The sequence below is a fragment of the Limulus polyphemus genome, unplaced genomic scaffold, assembly GCF_000517525.1.
Source record: "Limulus polyphemus unplaced genomic scaffold, Limulus_polyphemus-2.1.2 Scaffold40, whole genome shotgun sequence".
Classification (NCBI taxonomy): domain Eukaryota; kingdom Metazoa; phylum Arthropoda; class Merostomata; order Xiphosura; family Limulidae; genus Limulus; species Limulus polyphemus.
Genome location: NW_013665650.1, coordinates 1443149 through 1458749, shown reverse-complemented (window position 1 = coordinate 1458749; position 15601 = coordinate 1443149). Strand labels below are relative to the sequence as shown.

Here is a 15601-nt window from a genome sequence, read left to right as displayed (position 1 = left end):
CTTTTACCAACGAATAGTGGGATTGACCGTCCCATTATAACGCTCCCACGGCTGAAAGGGCGAGCATGTTTTGGTGAGACGGGGATCCGAACCAGGACAAAGGAGAAGACGAGATGCTTCAGGAGACTTGGTGCATCTCAATTCTTGAATCCCCTGAATCATTTGAAATTGCACTTTAGCATCATTGCTTTTGACCTTATCACTTGGTCTTAACCTGGATTACTTACCTGAAACCATGAGTTCCACACATTCTGAGAAAAAGGGTGGTCATTAGAGGATTTTGAAATCTGAAGGTATTCTATTTTCTTGTCAGAAGTCGCAATTGAAGCAATGTCACAAAGGTGAAATTTTGGTCCACTTCCAAAAGGTTCACTGTATAAAAGGGCTGAAAAAAAGGCAGTTCTTGGGTTTTCTAAGTTGTAGAATGACCTCAGTGCCAATGATCAGTCTGTTCAAAAGTCTCACTTGGCAACAAACGTCGAATCAGTGGAACTTCTATGGACAATAGCCGTTGTCACTACATGAAACTGTCCTCAACCTTAACACTCTTAGTGTTGCTAGCAGGATGGCTAGGGTTTCAGGAGCTATCGGCACAACACCTGATGCTCATCACAGAGGAGATTGTCTCCAGTGCAAGGTTGTGTAGATGTTCTCACTACCAACCTCAGACGAGATGACTAGCTGACAGGTTACTCTTTAGGAGAAGATTTGCAATAGAAAGAATATAATGTAACTCCAGGGTAGCAAAATAACTGAGATCCAAGAGAAGTTAGTCTGGGCCACAAAAGTAATACAACAAATAGTAAAAGAAAGGAGAAGTCATTGGCAACCATGGAGGATCTTCTCACCAGCCTCAACTGTTGGCTGTAAATATGTATAATTATTTTTATTTTGTATATTTTCTTTAATTTCAATCATTTCAGGTTTTTCTTGTAAACAAATATGTATATGTGTGTGTGAGAAACTGGGAATGGTTTTTTTATTACCAAATTGTTCTTTATTTACCAAACGTTTTATTTAACTGGATTTTTAACATCACAGACTACTCTTCAGTAAGAAGCTATAAATATCAGAAAACAGATACAAACATTTTGAAAAGTCATAAAATTAAGTTTAAAACTTGTATAAAATATTCAGATTTTGTTATTTTAATTAATTATATTTTTTATTTTTATTTTTATGTCTCTGCAGAGAGACATACTGTTTTTCTATTGTTTATTCTTCTTTTTTTCTTATTCTTTCAAACACTTTTCAATCGAACATCATTCCTTTATTTCTCAGCGGATTGACTTTAAAGTCGTTAAGGTTATACCTTGGTCCAATATTCCCAAGGATCTCTTTCATATTTTTGATTTAGGCCTTTTAAAGGATATTATGGGGTCGAGGGTAAGATAACTTAAAGCATATATTTTGTGCTTCTGTGCAGTCGTATTTACAGCACTGACTAACAATATAAGGGTTGCAAATTTGAATCCCATCACCAAACATGCTTGCCCTTTCAGAGAAGGGTTGATATCTGACAGTCAATAGCAATTTTTTCAGTAGAAGAGTAGCTCAAGGTTGAAGGTGGTGTTGAGTAACTGCCTTACTTCTTTACTATCACTTCTAAATTAGGTAAAGTTAACAGAGATAACCATTGGGTAGCTTGACAAAAACATTCAAGAAATAAACGAAAACAAACCAAAATAATTTTGACTTTTTAGGAGAATAAATGAAATAATAATATAAAAATTTTACTTGAAAAAGGTCATAAGTGATAATCATACTCATAGTATAAAACCTTATGGGCAAACATTTACAGTAGCAGCTTGTACTCTTGGATAGCTCATTGGTAGGGCATTGGTCCCATTAACCAGAGGTTTAAGTCCTCTAGATTCGTTTTCACTTACTAGCTTTTTCAATTTAAAAGTTTTATGTTTGAATGATTCCTAACGGGATTTATAAAATAATATCTTTCTTAATGTTGTGTTAATTGTAAAGGCGATTAGTGTTGGCATGTTGTATATGCAACCAATGGACTGAACACATATTGTTTGTATGATATATCTTGAAAATAAGTATGAGATGAGGTATCATTAGTAACCTAATCAAACCCTGCATATTTCTCATTGTTATATTAATGTATACGTCTGTTAAAATGTGGTTTTCACCATAGGCGCCAGTACGTGCAAGTTGTAATTTTTCTGAAATACTATGAGATTTCTTACCAACTTTTTATTCTTCCATTATCGCACTTCTCTACTTCTTAGGTCTTATTTCAGAAACTAGTATTCATTTATAAATTGTCTGATACCCCAACGCATTTAACTTTGCATATGCTAAAAATCAGTGTTTTCTGCCCTTTATAATTTGAGAAAACATGATTATAGTTTACAAGTGAAGCTGGATAAGTTTTTATTTTTTTTAAATGAAATTTACAAGAAGCAGTATCATGATTAAAATGTTTATACTTACCATTAATGTAGTTGAAGTTAAAAATATATTATATAGTAATTTAAGCACAACATTTAACCAGATTTATTTTTCGTTGCAAAAATTTATAAAAATTATGTTGCAATTTGGAATAACAAAAGAAAGCAAGTGATCTCTCAAAAGTTGTTTTCCTTGATTAGCTACAAAATATTAATTCATTTGAGTGACTTCTTCATATATCAAAAAACTTATCAACATTCCACATGTTTTTGTCTTTTGTTAATACACTTATTTAAGGTTGAAATATACGTTTGCATTTGTCGAAAAATGATTCACAATTTTGTCCAACTTATGACATAAGTTAGTAAGAGATAATAAAGTTATCAGTGAAACAGAATCTAGAATATTCAGTATTTTGAACTTTTTTTTCATTGGATGAAGAGTGAAATACTGCTTAAATGAAAACAAACAAATATAACAGCTATACTTCTTAACAAATTTTTATGATTCACATATGTTTTATATTCAGAAAGCATACTTTGGACTCAACTGTAGCCAAAAATGTGACTGTGAGTGGAACAACTCAGTTGGCTGTGACCACAAGACAGGAGAATGTAGATGTTTACCAGGATGGGAAGGTAAATGATATATAATATATCTAAAAGTATCAGTGTTTACTTAACAAGATGGAAAGGTAACTAAAGCTAAGAATTATTTATTTACTATGATGCAGAAGAAACATATACAAAAGTTGGTCTTTTGTTTGTGGTTTCTACAAATTATTAAGGTCTGGCATCACCTTGTGGTTAAGATAGTAGAATCGCAATCTGCAGGTTACGTGTTCAAATCCTCTTCACTGAACACGTATGCTCTTTCAACTTTTTGACTATAATGTGACAGCCAATCTCATTGGCAAAAGAGAGGCTCAAAAGTTGGTGGTGGGTGATGTTGACTAATTGCCCTCCCTCTAGTCTATCATTGGTAAATTAGGGACAGTTAGTGCAGATAGTCTTCGAGTAACTTTATCCTAAATTCAAAACAAACTATGAATTAGTTGGTACAACTAATCTGTAGGCTTTTGTAAAACCGGATTCTTTACAGTAAGTGTCTTGAAATTGTTGGTGATACATTTCAACTATAAATAAACAGCAACACAGTCCGCTTGTATTAAAAATAATATATCAAAAACAAATCAAACGCATATCCAAATGTTCATAATATTGTTGGTTACCACTTGGTTACCACAGCTGTATCCAGAGCTTTATATAATTGTATTTTCTCGTCAAAGTTCACAAAGGCTGGTTCAGTTACTTTAGAACACCCTTTGACAAGACAAATTATTTTTCTCTCTCTTCTGTTATCACAATACTCAATAATGATTTCCACGCAATACTAAATATTCTGATGTGATAATACTCAATTAAACCAATGAGAAACTCAAAACATTCTAGCAACATGATGCAATGATCTAACTATTGTAAACCGTCACTAATTCATAATAATTGAACTACATAACTTATAATTCGTAAACAGTTACGTAAACAAACTTACCATAAAATATCACTTCTAAATATTACTAAATATGACACCCGTGCTATATAAACTATCTAAGTTGTAATGCTTGCATTAAACTAAAACTTTAATAGTTGTGTATATCTAACATAATCGAAAATCCAATTCGCATAAAATATAACTAATCAATATATATATATTTCTTGACACTATTACAACCTTACTCCATTTTTAAACTGTTGTAACTTACAGTTTCTATCTTAAAAACTTTATGCCCATATGGTTTTTGCATTAATCCCTTTTGTTTCTACATCTTTGGAACAATTTCTCGTATTTCATTGACAATTCAGGTCAAACAACTGTAAAACTAAGGAAACACTACTGTAATTGGTCTATAACCAACAAAAATAATCAACTTACTAATACAAAATAATTCAGTATGCCCGATCGCTAACACTGATACAAATACATAAGCACACTGAATAATTCATACTACAACATTACTTACTTGATTAGCTAACCCATTCATAATCTAACTTAGAATATACTAGAAAGCTTGACGTCAAATGTTCTAGATATTTTGCAAATATAGTAGGTTTTTGTGACATCAATTTAAAATATTATAGCCCTACTCACCACAAGCTTAACTTATCTTTGCATCATGACCCTCTAATTAATATACAAATAACAACATTTAAGATATAGCTTATAACACTACCACATTCCTGGAATACGAAGGCCCTTGAACAGTCCTAATATAAAAAATAACAAAACACAACACTAAACTGTCCTTTCGCCAACATCTTCTGGTGGTTTTCTTTTCCAAGTCGCATAGTATATTGGCCAACCTGTTGCTGGGGGAGTTCACCCTAGGTAGGTGATCGAGTAAAGCCATTGCCAGCTTCATTATTGATGATTCTTTGGAAGTACACTCAGGAATCCACAACAGATTGAATTTATACTGAAAAGTTCTTCTAACCAACGTACTTCTAAAGATGATTACAGTGGATGACATTTGGCTTGGTGACTTTCCTTCCAAATATCTACTTAATTTTGGAGTTTCTCCTCTCTTGTGACGGGAACTGCTCAGCCATTAACATGTCATCCCAATGAAATTTGGTTTGATCTTATCTCTGTTTACACCATACCTACCTTTTATTCTATTATAGGTAGATTTAAGTCTTCTTTAGGCAAAGTCATGTATGACATCTTCATTTTTTACATCAATGAGAGCTTTTTTCAATTCCTCAAAATATGCTAGAGTATTTGGTTTCACTATGATTTAATCATGAGATAAAGAATTATTGCTAAAAATTCCTGGAATGAGAATTTTATTCCTTGGTGGTGCAATAATCATCATCAGTATTTTCACCGGAAGTTCAATTTTCATTGTAGTAAATATCATGTACTGCACAGGGACTTCCTAGTCACAGATTGTAGCTCTATCTGAAACTAGCCAAACTTCATACCCATGTTACTGCATGATATCAACTCCCGATATGTGATTTTCCTCAATGTTACCCCGATATCATGAAGTATGGCGAAGCTTGCTACAATAATAGTAACTTCTAACTTTCCTTTTTGGAACTTCATGTCCAACTGCCATTTGCATCAATCCCTTTTATTTTTTCATCTCCAGTGGCAATTTCCCACATTTCATTAACAATTCAACTCAAACAATTCTGGCTGTAAAATCAATGTGAATCAGCATGCTGCAAGATATGTTCATCAATAAACTGATGGACTATTTTACTCAGTTAAAGAGGCCAACATTCGTGGGCAAATGCAACATGTCTGTGCCACACAATCCTAGCATAGCCAGTTTTGACACCAAATAAATACTAAAAAACACAGACAAATCAAAAGCTGTCTATATCACTGCTTGGGATCTGCAGAAGAACATTTTTGTACCAGATCCCATGTAAGTTGGTTGACAAACACCTGAATAGTTCACGAAAACACCAAATTGTGTTTTCCTTGCTGAAAAATTGAGTAAAAGACAAAAATTCCAAAATAGTCTATATCTTTTTGTGATTTCAAAAAAAGTATATTTTTTACCAAATTTCATGTAAATTGACCAAAATACGGTGGAGTAACTGACCAAACCACGCAAAATTATGCTTTTTTGTGAGTACTGATCCTACCTATAAAGACTCAAAATGGGCAAATCCAATTTTTTGTATGTCAATGTGTTGGGCATATGAAAATTTATATTTTTGCCAATTTTCATCTTGATTGCTGTAAATATAACTGCACAGAAGCAAAAAATATACATTATTGGATTGTTTTACCCTTGACCCCATAAATACCTTTAAAATATCTAAATTCAAAATATGTCTGAATATATTTGACCAAGGTAAAACCCTACTAAGCTTCAAGTCAATCGGCTGAGAAATGAAGGAATGGTGGTCGATTGAAAAGTGTTTGGAAGAAGAAGAAAGAATGAAAGTAGTAAATGAAACAATAGAAAAACAGTATGTCTTCTTTTTACCTCATAAATCTAATTAATTTCGTTTTTATCTTGATGGTTCTGTAGGTCTGTATTGTTCTTTGATCCAAATATATATAAACACACTGAATGATTCATACTACAAGCTTATATAGTTAGCTTATTGACTGTCTAACTCATTCATAATCTAACTTGGAATATACTAGAAAACTTGCCGTCGAATTTTCTAAACATCTAAAAAAAAAATCTACGTTTTTGTAACGTTAATGTAGAATAGCCCCCAATGGCACAGTAGTATGTCTGTAAACTTACAATGCTAGAAACCAGGTTTCAATACCTTTAATGGGCAGAGCACAGATAAGCCCATTATGTAACTTTGTGCTTAACTTTAAATAAATAAACAAAATAAAGTTACTTGATCCAAGCATCATGCACCTTCTTCTAAACAAACATATTACAAAATTGAAAATATAACTTGTAACATTATCATTGTTTACTTACCAGAATGAAAAGGCATCATATCTGACATTATTAATATTTACTTTCCAGGATGAAAGGATAACAGATCTAAAAGTAAGAATGTTTGTTGCTTATCAAAATGGAAATAAATAGTGTCTAAACATTTCAGTGTATACTCACCATGATAAAAAGCTAACATATCTAAAAGAATATATCTTTACTTACTAAAATTAAACAACTTTCTCCCTTGATGTGGATTCCTTACAAATAGGATACCTCCTTTGGAATAAGAACTCCTCTCAAAGGGTATCAAAAGGTAGAGACTCTTATAGATGTAGCAAACCTGACATTATAGCCGAGACTGTGAGTTATTTACAATTGTTAAGAGACCAAGGATGCAATACCTGAAGTATAATTATTGTTTAATATTATTTATGAATGGAAGCAAAGGAATACTGATAAAAGAGATTGATTGAATTTTATTGTGTAGTTAACAAAGGAAATGAATGTGGAAAATTACTGTTCATTAATTACTTGACAGAGCCAAGCTACATGTAACATTAATAAAAATATTACTTAATTTTTGTTGTTTAATAGAACTGAAGTGCATGTAAAATTAAAATTTAGTATTCATTTTTATTGTCTGATTGAGCAATATGTTTGCTCAGTTATTACAAAATGGCACAAAACATTAAAATAAATATTATTTTCCATTTTGAAATGTTATTTAACAGAGCTGAGAAATGTGTAACTGATCCCGAGGCAACTTTATGGTGACAGATTGATGTTTATAACATTATTTAAAGTGTTAAAAAGATTCCAGTACAGTTTGTTACCCCTAGAAATTATATTTATAACTTAAAATCTAGTTTTATTTTATACAGTATATTCATTTAATTATGTAGTTTTTATTTTGTTTGAAATACTCTGCTCTTTTGATACAGGTGTAAGATGTGATAGTCACTGCCACCATGGTCACTGGGGACCCAAGTGTGAAAATGCATGTGACTGTGAAAATAATTCTTCGTGTCATTCTTATACTGGATATTGTATTTGTGATCATGGCTGGCGAGGCAGCTATTGTAATGAAAGTAAGTAAAAACATTTAAGATACTATATCTAATTACTAAATTATTTAAACATATATCTTATAAGCAGACTCGGGAAATGTTAAACAGTGAATAAATTAACCACGTATGACAAAAAAATAATAATTAAAGTGAACAGATTAAACAAAATCTTATCCACAGTGATGTAGTGCTGTCCCTCAGAACTTGAATGATCAGCTTTAGTGTTCTACTATCACTAACATCTTGCTGCTAGAGTGGATAATAGCATATCTTCCCAAGATGAGGACAAGAACTAAAACATTGATGACACTAAACAATTAAGTAACATATTAACTTGTACAAGTCTCTGTATCACTCATCAACTTGAATATGACACATACCCCAGGGGAACAATGATACAAAAATATGGATAAAGTATAGGCCTCTATAGAGTGATCACTGTGGTAAGTAACTTTTTGCTAAGATAAAAGACTTGCACAAATGTACGATCTATCTTGTACTTATAAAAGGATATCAAAAGATTAAATACAGATAGCTTACATAAAAAATTACTTGAATATACCTTAATAAAGATATATATTTTCTAGTTATGAAAGGAAGAAACAAAGTAATTTTACATCTGCAATACACTCACTGCTTTGTCAACCTAGGGCAAGTTTTCAATCTACCACCCCTCTAATTTCACTTTTAAAATCATGGGAGTGTACTTTACAATTATGGAAATTTCATTTTATTATTATTTCAGGCGCAATCACACACTGCTTACTTAAAGTCCAATTTTTATGTCATTTCATGCTCAACCTGTTGCCAGTTAAATGGCTTTGAATTTGGAAAAGCTTCTTTCTTTAATTGCAAAATTCATGGGCATAAGAAATTTATAGTACAAAAGAAGTGTTCAAAAATGATTATCCCAATCTTTTAATTCTTGAACATATATTCCAATACACTTTTTTGACATAATTGTAGCCAATCTCTGTGACAGTGATTGTAATTCATCACACAGTTTTGTTGCACTAACAGCAGTTGCCTCACCACAGTGTTTCAGCAAGTTCCTTTAAATCAGTTAGCAAGGAAACTTAACAATAAATTGTAGTTGCTGAAACCTCTCTTCATTAGATTTGATGCTGTATTAACAGTTTCTATAAAAATTATTGATCTTGAAAGATAGTATTGTAACATGGTCAATCGTTGGGTGGATTCTTTTGGATTATTTACGAAAAATAATCACAAGTTCAGTCCATATGACAACAAATTAAATTGTTTCTACATTAACATTTGCTATAGGCTACGTTCACAAGTTGTATGTCAAATAACATAGGTATGTTCAAACAAATTCAAAGGGTAATGGGATGCCTAATTCACAAATAACCTTAATTTTTATGTTCTATTTCCTCTTGCTAACTCATCGATAACAAAAACATTAAATAATTTACTAAGTACGTAAATAGATGTAATAACTCTCACTTCTAACATTGAACTAACTAACTCAGTGATTATTCATTCCTTAACTCATTGTTCCATTTTCCTTGTAGTTATATAGAATTCCTATTTCTACATACTACAAGAAGCTTCTATACAACAACATTAATGAAAATTCTAGATACTGTGTCATGCGTTCTCTATCAAACATCTGAATTAAAATATCAAAAATATAGTTCAGAACACGACCCCTTCCTGGATTGTGAATACTCTTGAAAAATATTAATAAATAGTGCCCTGAGTTATCCATTCATCAGGTCGTTTTGTTGATTTACTTCTCCGGAAATTAGGTATGCAGGTGGGATGACCTATTGCCCATTTGTCTATTATCATCAGATATTGTCCTGTCCCTGTAGATGTTCTCCATAAGTAGGTCGTCTAGCAAGTCCACTGGCAGTTCTATTCTTAGGATTCTCTAGGAGTGGTCTCAACAGGAATCTTGGGCTCTTCAGCAGGTTGCCTTTTCACTGGCAAATTCTTTTTTGAAGTTACCCAGCTCACCCTTCTCTCATTGAAGTTCTCCCAAAGATGATCATAGTGGGAAATCTTTAGCTTCAACCACCTGTCCTTCTGAATTTTGTAAGTCCCACCATTGATTATTTTTAGTACAAAATATTACTCTTCTCGACATCTGCTTAACTTTGGAGTATGTCCTTTCTTGCACTCCTTGAGGTGGATTTCTGTACATGGAGAGGAGACCTCCCAGGGAAGGTTCTGTATCGTCAGTTTACCTCCTCTTATATCTGAACATCCACCAATGTGTTTGCTGTATGTGTCATCCTAGGAAGGGTAGGAGAGGTTCCTGGTGGTTGAGGGGTATCACTTGATGGGTCAGTTTATATCGGTGGCACTTCAACACATCTCCCGTTTTCATTCAGAAGGGATTAAAGGGGCTAGCTGGTTCTGATAAGTCATATAAGAAGCTATGTTTTGGGGACATCTTGATGGAAATATCAACATCAAACACATAGAACGCCTCCTGAAATCAATGGCAATTGGGGATATACCTATTGAGGGTACTTCCCTTGCTACTTTGACTTCCTCACAACAATTTATTGTTGAGAGGGATTTAAGGAACACCCCAGAGTCTGAGATCCTCGCTGCCTTCTCTACCCAAGGAGTTTTAGCTGTCCGATGTATCTCCATTTCTAAAGATAGAATTATGTTCTTGTATTTACGTTTACATCACCATGGCAGTTTATCTGAACTGTAAGGTCTGGCCTTATGTTACTAACCCCTTCAGGTATTTCCAGTGTCAGCAGATCATGTATTCTATAGCATCTTGTCATGGTTCTTTGACATGTACTTGTTGTGGTGGCAAAGATCATGGTGCTTGTGAGTATCAACTGGACTCTCACTTCAACAATTGTAGTGGTTACCACCCCTCATTTTTCGTTCTTGCTCTAAGTGGGATTGAGGAAAAAGAGGTACAGCATTTATGTATTGTAAATAAGGTTTATTACCCTGAGGCTCAGAAGTTGTTGCCCCCTGTTCCATCTCGGACATATGCTACTGCACTTCCTTCCAGTGTTACAGTGGGAGTGCATATAGATATTTCCATGCCTTTATCATAGTCTTTCTCACACCATTTGAATAGTCTTTTGCCATTCTTTGTTGCATGGGTTGATGAGTCCACATCTACTCCTGTTTCTCTCCCCACTATTGCATACAGTGACCGCTCTGGTCACTCTCCTTCGGCCCCGATGTGCAGAACCATTATTCTGTCACACCCTCAGCCACTGGAATCTTCTTCTTCCGACAGAGATCTGCCCAATCATCGTAGAACAGGTTCCATGAAGGTAGATGGACCTCTTTCTACTAAAGAAAAATGTCATGGTCACAAACAAAATGGTTATCCACCCAGTTTTACTCCTTCTGAATAGAAATTGCCACTTTGATACAGTTGAACTGTCGAGGTTTTCATTGTAATTTGTATGTATGACATTAAGGTCTTGATTGATACTTATCATCCCATGTGTCTCTCCTTGCAAGAATTATTCCATCAGCCTGCGATACTGTCACATTTTGGTAATTTTCCTTCTACAGGAATGGCAGCTTAGGTGATAGTCAAGTTCAGGGAGGTGTGGTGCTGCTGGTTTACCAGCATGTACCCACTTTGTCTGTGTCACTCAGTACGTCCTTGGAGGTTGTAGCCATCCATATTTCTGAGGGACTCCAGGAGAAACTTATAATCAATCAGACCTTGATACTCTTATAGAACAGTTGTTATCTCCCATTTTCCTGTTGGGATACTTTAATGGACACAATCACTTCTGGGATGGTACTGATATTGATGGGAGGGATCATTCTGTGGAGAGTATGCTTTCAGATCACAATCCTTCTCTTTTCAATAATGTTTCATTTACCCATTTTCATGCACCTAGTCAGTGTCTTACTGCTATTTGTTTATCTATCTGTTCACCTTCATTTTTTCTCATTTTTCTTGGAGGGTTGACACTCGCCCATAGGACAGTGAGCATTTCCCCATCGTTTTGAGGGAGATTGGCTGCAGTTAATACCACCTGACCCCTGTGCCATGATAAAGGTTGGATCAGGCTGACTGGCTCTCCTTAACTGCTCTCAGAACTTGATCCTGCTGTCGTTAGTCTTCTATCTGTTAATGACTGTGTGGAGGCAGTAACTGGTTGTATTATTCAAGAAACTGTTCGTTCAATCCCCCAAATCTCGACACGTTTCCAATGGTATCCTCAACTATGGTGGTCTCTTGCATGCAAGAAGGCATGAAAGGCTCAGAAATGGGCCTGGAATATCTTTTGCGGGTATACCACTTTTTCCAACCACATTGCTTTCCAGCAGGCTTGTGCCTGTGCCCAGTTGGTCAGGTGTCAAATCCATAAGGAATCTTGGATTAAGTTCATTACCAGCATCTCTTCTACCACTAGTTCCAAAGTCGTCTGGGATAATATTCTGAAGATCAATGGGAAATATGTTTCCCATTCCCTTTCCATTTTGCTCTCTGATGGCTAGGATGTTGCTGGTGTACAGAGTATCGCCAAGACACTCGGGAAGTGGTTTTTACACCTTTAGAGCACTTCTGCCTTTTCTCGCACCTTCTTGGCCATCAAGTCTCAAGCTGAAAGATCACCACTTTCCTTTTGGGCAGATCATCTTTATAGTAATAATTGTCGTTTATGCTGGTGGAAATTAACATTGCTCTTCATTGATGTGGCAGTACATCAGTCAGACCTGATGATGTCCACTATGAGATGCTGTGACATCTCTCTACTGCCTATCTTGCTCTTCTTCTGGTTGTTTTTAACCATATTTAGCAGGAGAATATCTTTTCTGATACTTAGTCCCCCCCCTCCATTTCAAAGCCTAGGAAGGATCTCAAGATTCCTCCTAATTACTGTCCAATTGCTTTGAGTAATTGTTTCTGTAAGCTTTTGAAGAGGATGGTTAATGCACATCTTGTTTGGTTCCTTGAATCAAACAACCTCCTCTTGCCCACCCAATTCAGTTTTCATTGACAGTGCTCCACCATGGACCACCTTATGCATCTCGAAACCTCGATCAGGGAAGCCTTCCTCAAGAGAGAGCATCTTGTTTCTGTATTCATTGATCTTGAGAAGACTTATGAAACTACATAGAGGTTTGGTATTTTGTGGGACCTTCGCTCCTATGGGTTGCATGGCCATTTGCCCATTTTTATTTGTAACAACGTTTTACTTGACAGGAGATTCGAAGTCCATGAGAGTTCGACCCCGTTCTGTTCTTTCACACAGGAATATGAAATCCCTCAGGGTTTTGTCTTGAGTGTCACCCTACTCAGTATCAAAATAAATGCTATCACTCAACAATTTCCTCCTACTGTTGCAAACAGCCTCTATGTTAACAACTTCCACCTTTCTTGTCAGTCATTGAACATGAGGTTTGTTGAGTGGCAGCTTCAGACTGCTCTCACTCTCTTGTTGGGGTGGACCACAGCAAACAGTTTCACATTTTTTTACTCTAAAATCGTTTGCATCCATTTTTGCCACCAACAGGGTTAACACCCTGATCCTGAGCTTCATCTCAGTGGTGTTGCTTTTCTCATGGTTCCTGAGACAAAGTTCTTGGAGCTTATCTTTGACTATAAGCTTACTTCCATTTTTCACATTAAGCAGCCTTGTGTCAAGTGTACAAGGGCACTCACTGAACATTTTCTGCATCCTATCTTCCACTTATTAGGACGCAAATCAATGTTCCATGCTCAAGAACTGTCATGCCTCATATAATCCATGCTGGATTATGGGTTTCTGGTCTGTGTTTCTGCCAAACCATCTTCTTTGAAGGTGGTGGACCTGTGCACCACAGGGGATTTCTGTAATTCCCTAGTCCAAAGTCTGTATACTGAGTCTCATGAACCTCCTCTTGAACCAATGTTTTTTGCTTTATGCTACTAAGCTTTGATCCTTACCACAGCATCCCACCGAGGATTGTGTCTTTCTTCCTCAATGGGCTGTGCTCTTGAGGAATAGATTGTCTGCCCTTACTCCTTTTGGCATTTGTATACAGGCATAGCTGGCTGAATTGGGTCTGTCATTGGATTGTGTTGCTGAGTTTGATTATCAGCCCATCCCCCCATGGCTCATTAACATCCCCAGTATTGATCTTTCCTTGAGTCATTTGCAGAGTATGGATACTCCTGATTGGAAATACTGTGTTCTGTTTGCCAAACATCTTTTGAAACATTTTTCGGTTCCTGTTTTTACAGATGGTTCAAAATCAGGTGACTCTCTGAGCTCTGTCATGGTCTATTGTGGCTTGTTGATTTTCTTACAAGATCCTCTACATTTTTTGTGTTTACTACCGAGTTGTATGCCATTTCTCTTGCCCTGGATCACATAGATGGTAAGCAGTACACTAACTGTACTATTTACACAGACTCTCTTTTCTTGCATTGGAATAGTTTCACACGAATTCTCACCTTGTTCTCATAGATATTCACTGTCTTCTGTTTCTGTCCAGTTTTTCTGGATACCCAGGCATGTTGCTATTTGTGGGAACGAGCTTGCTGACTTTTCAGCTAGGTCCATCTGCTCTGGCATTGTCACACCATACCCATGTGTTCACATGCTCATACTTTAAAGTGACGTTTGGTTTCACCAATATATGAGGCCTTACAGTCTCCACACGTGTTTAAGTATACGAGATATGAACAATGGACAGTCGGCAAACGATCTTTGTATCGGAAAAAATATTTAGTCAAAAGTTGGGTTTCGCAATGTCTTTCAGGCACATCCATAAAAACCGGAAGAAAGGCTACAAACTCTCCCAACTCTGCTATCTATGAACACAATACAGAAACAGGACATCCGATTTTTCTTTCAAAATTTAAAATTATTTCAACAGCAAACATGATACTGAACTTCTTATAAAAGAAACATCATTCATAAAACTCTTCTCCCGTCCCTAAATAACACATAGTCTTTGCTGGATTTAAACCTATTTTAACTATTTTACTTGTGCCACAGTTTTCATTTTATCGTGTTATATTTGTATGTTCGATTTGTTTATTTCTTTTATATATATATATATTGTTGTAATTACAAATATTGTTTGTTTGTTTTGTAACACTAGATTACTGATGATGGAATTATGACGATTCCTTCGGAAACGTCTAATAAATGCTTCCAGTTATTACCTTTGTGTTTTGTTTTATCATTAAGCTACATTTTCCGAAAGATGAAGAAGTATGTTATGTATATATGATATTAACAATTGATGTATTTAGAATACATAATAACGGATTTTATAGGAAGAATAACGAATTATATATCTAGAAAAAATACATAATATCAAGTTTGAAATTGTCAAGCATATGCTTAAAATATATATATATATATTTTCTCTATTTATTGTGCTTCATTATAACATCAAGAAGGACAATACATATAATAAAATGAATATATTGTTACGTCTCCGTTCGTTAATTATTTCCCGTAAATTCGTTCCGACGAAACTTTAGCGACACAAGTCCTTTGTTAAATAAAACTGGTTTATTCTTTCCGAATACAACTTACGATATACTTAATTTCAACAGTCGCTCTATAACAAACGCTCACGTCTCACGTGGCCAACAATATTTTGTCTGCATACATTCAATTACTCATTACCTACACACACATTGTCCCGTCACGTTCTCAACGTCTTATATATACAAGAATAACACATATCTAGTAGTCTCCCGATAATTCACGAAGGATCGAGAGAAGGA

The 15601-nt window shown here is 35.0% G+C and overlaps 1 pseudogene; it reads left to right on the top strand.

Moving 5' to 3' along the window:
* The window catches only part of LOC106461697, a 93975-nt pseudogene that overhangs the window by 66894 nt on the left and 11480 nt on the right, over positions 1 to 15601 (top strand).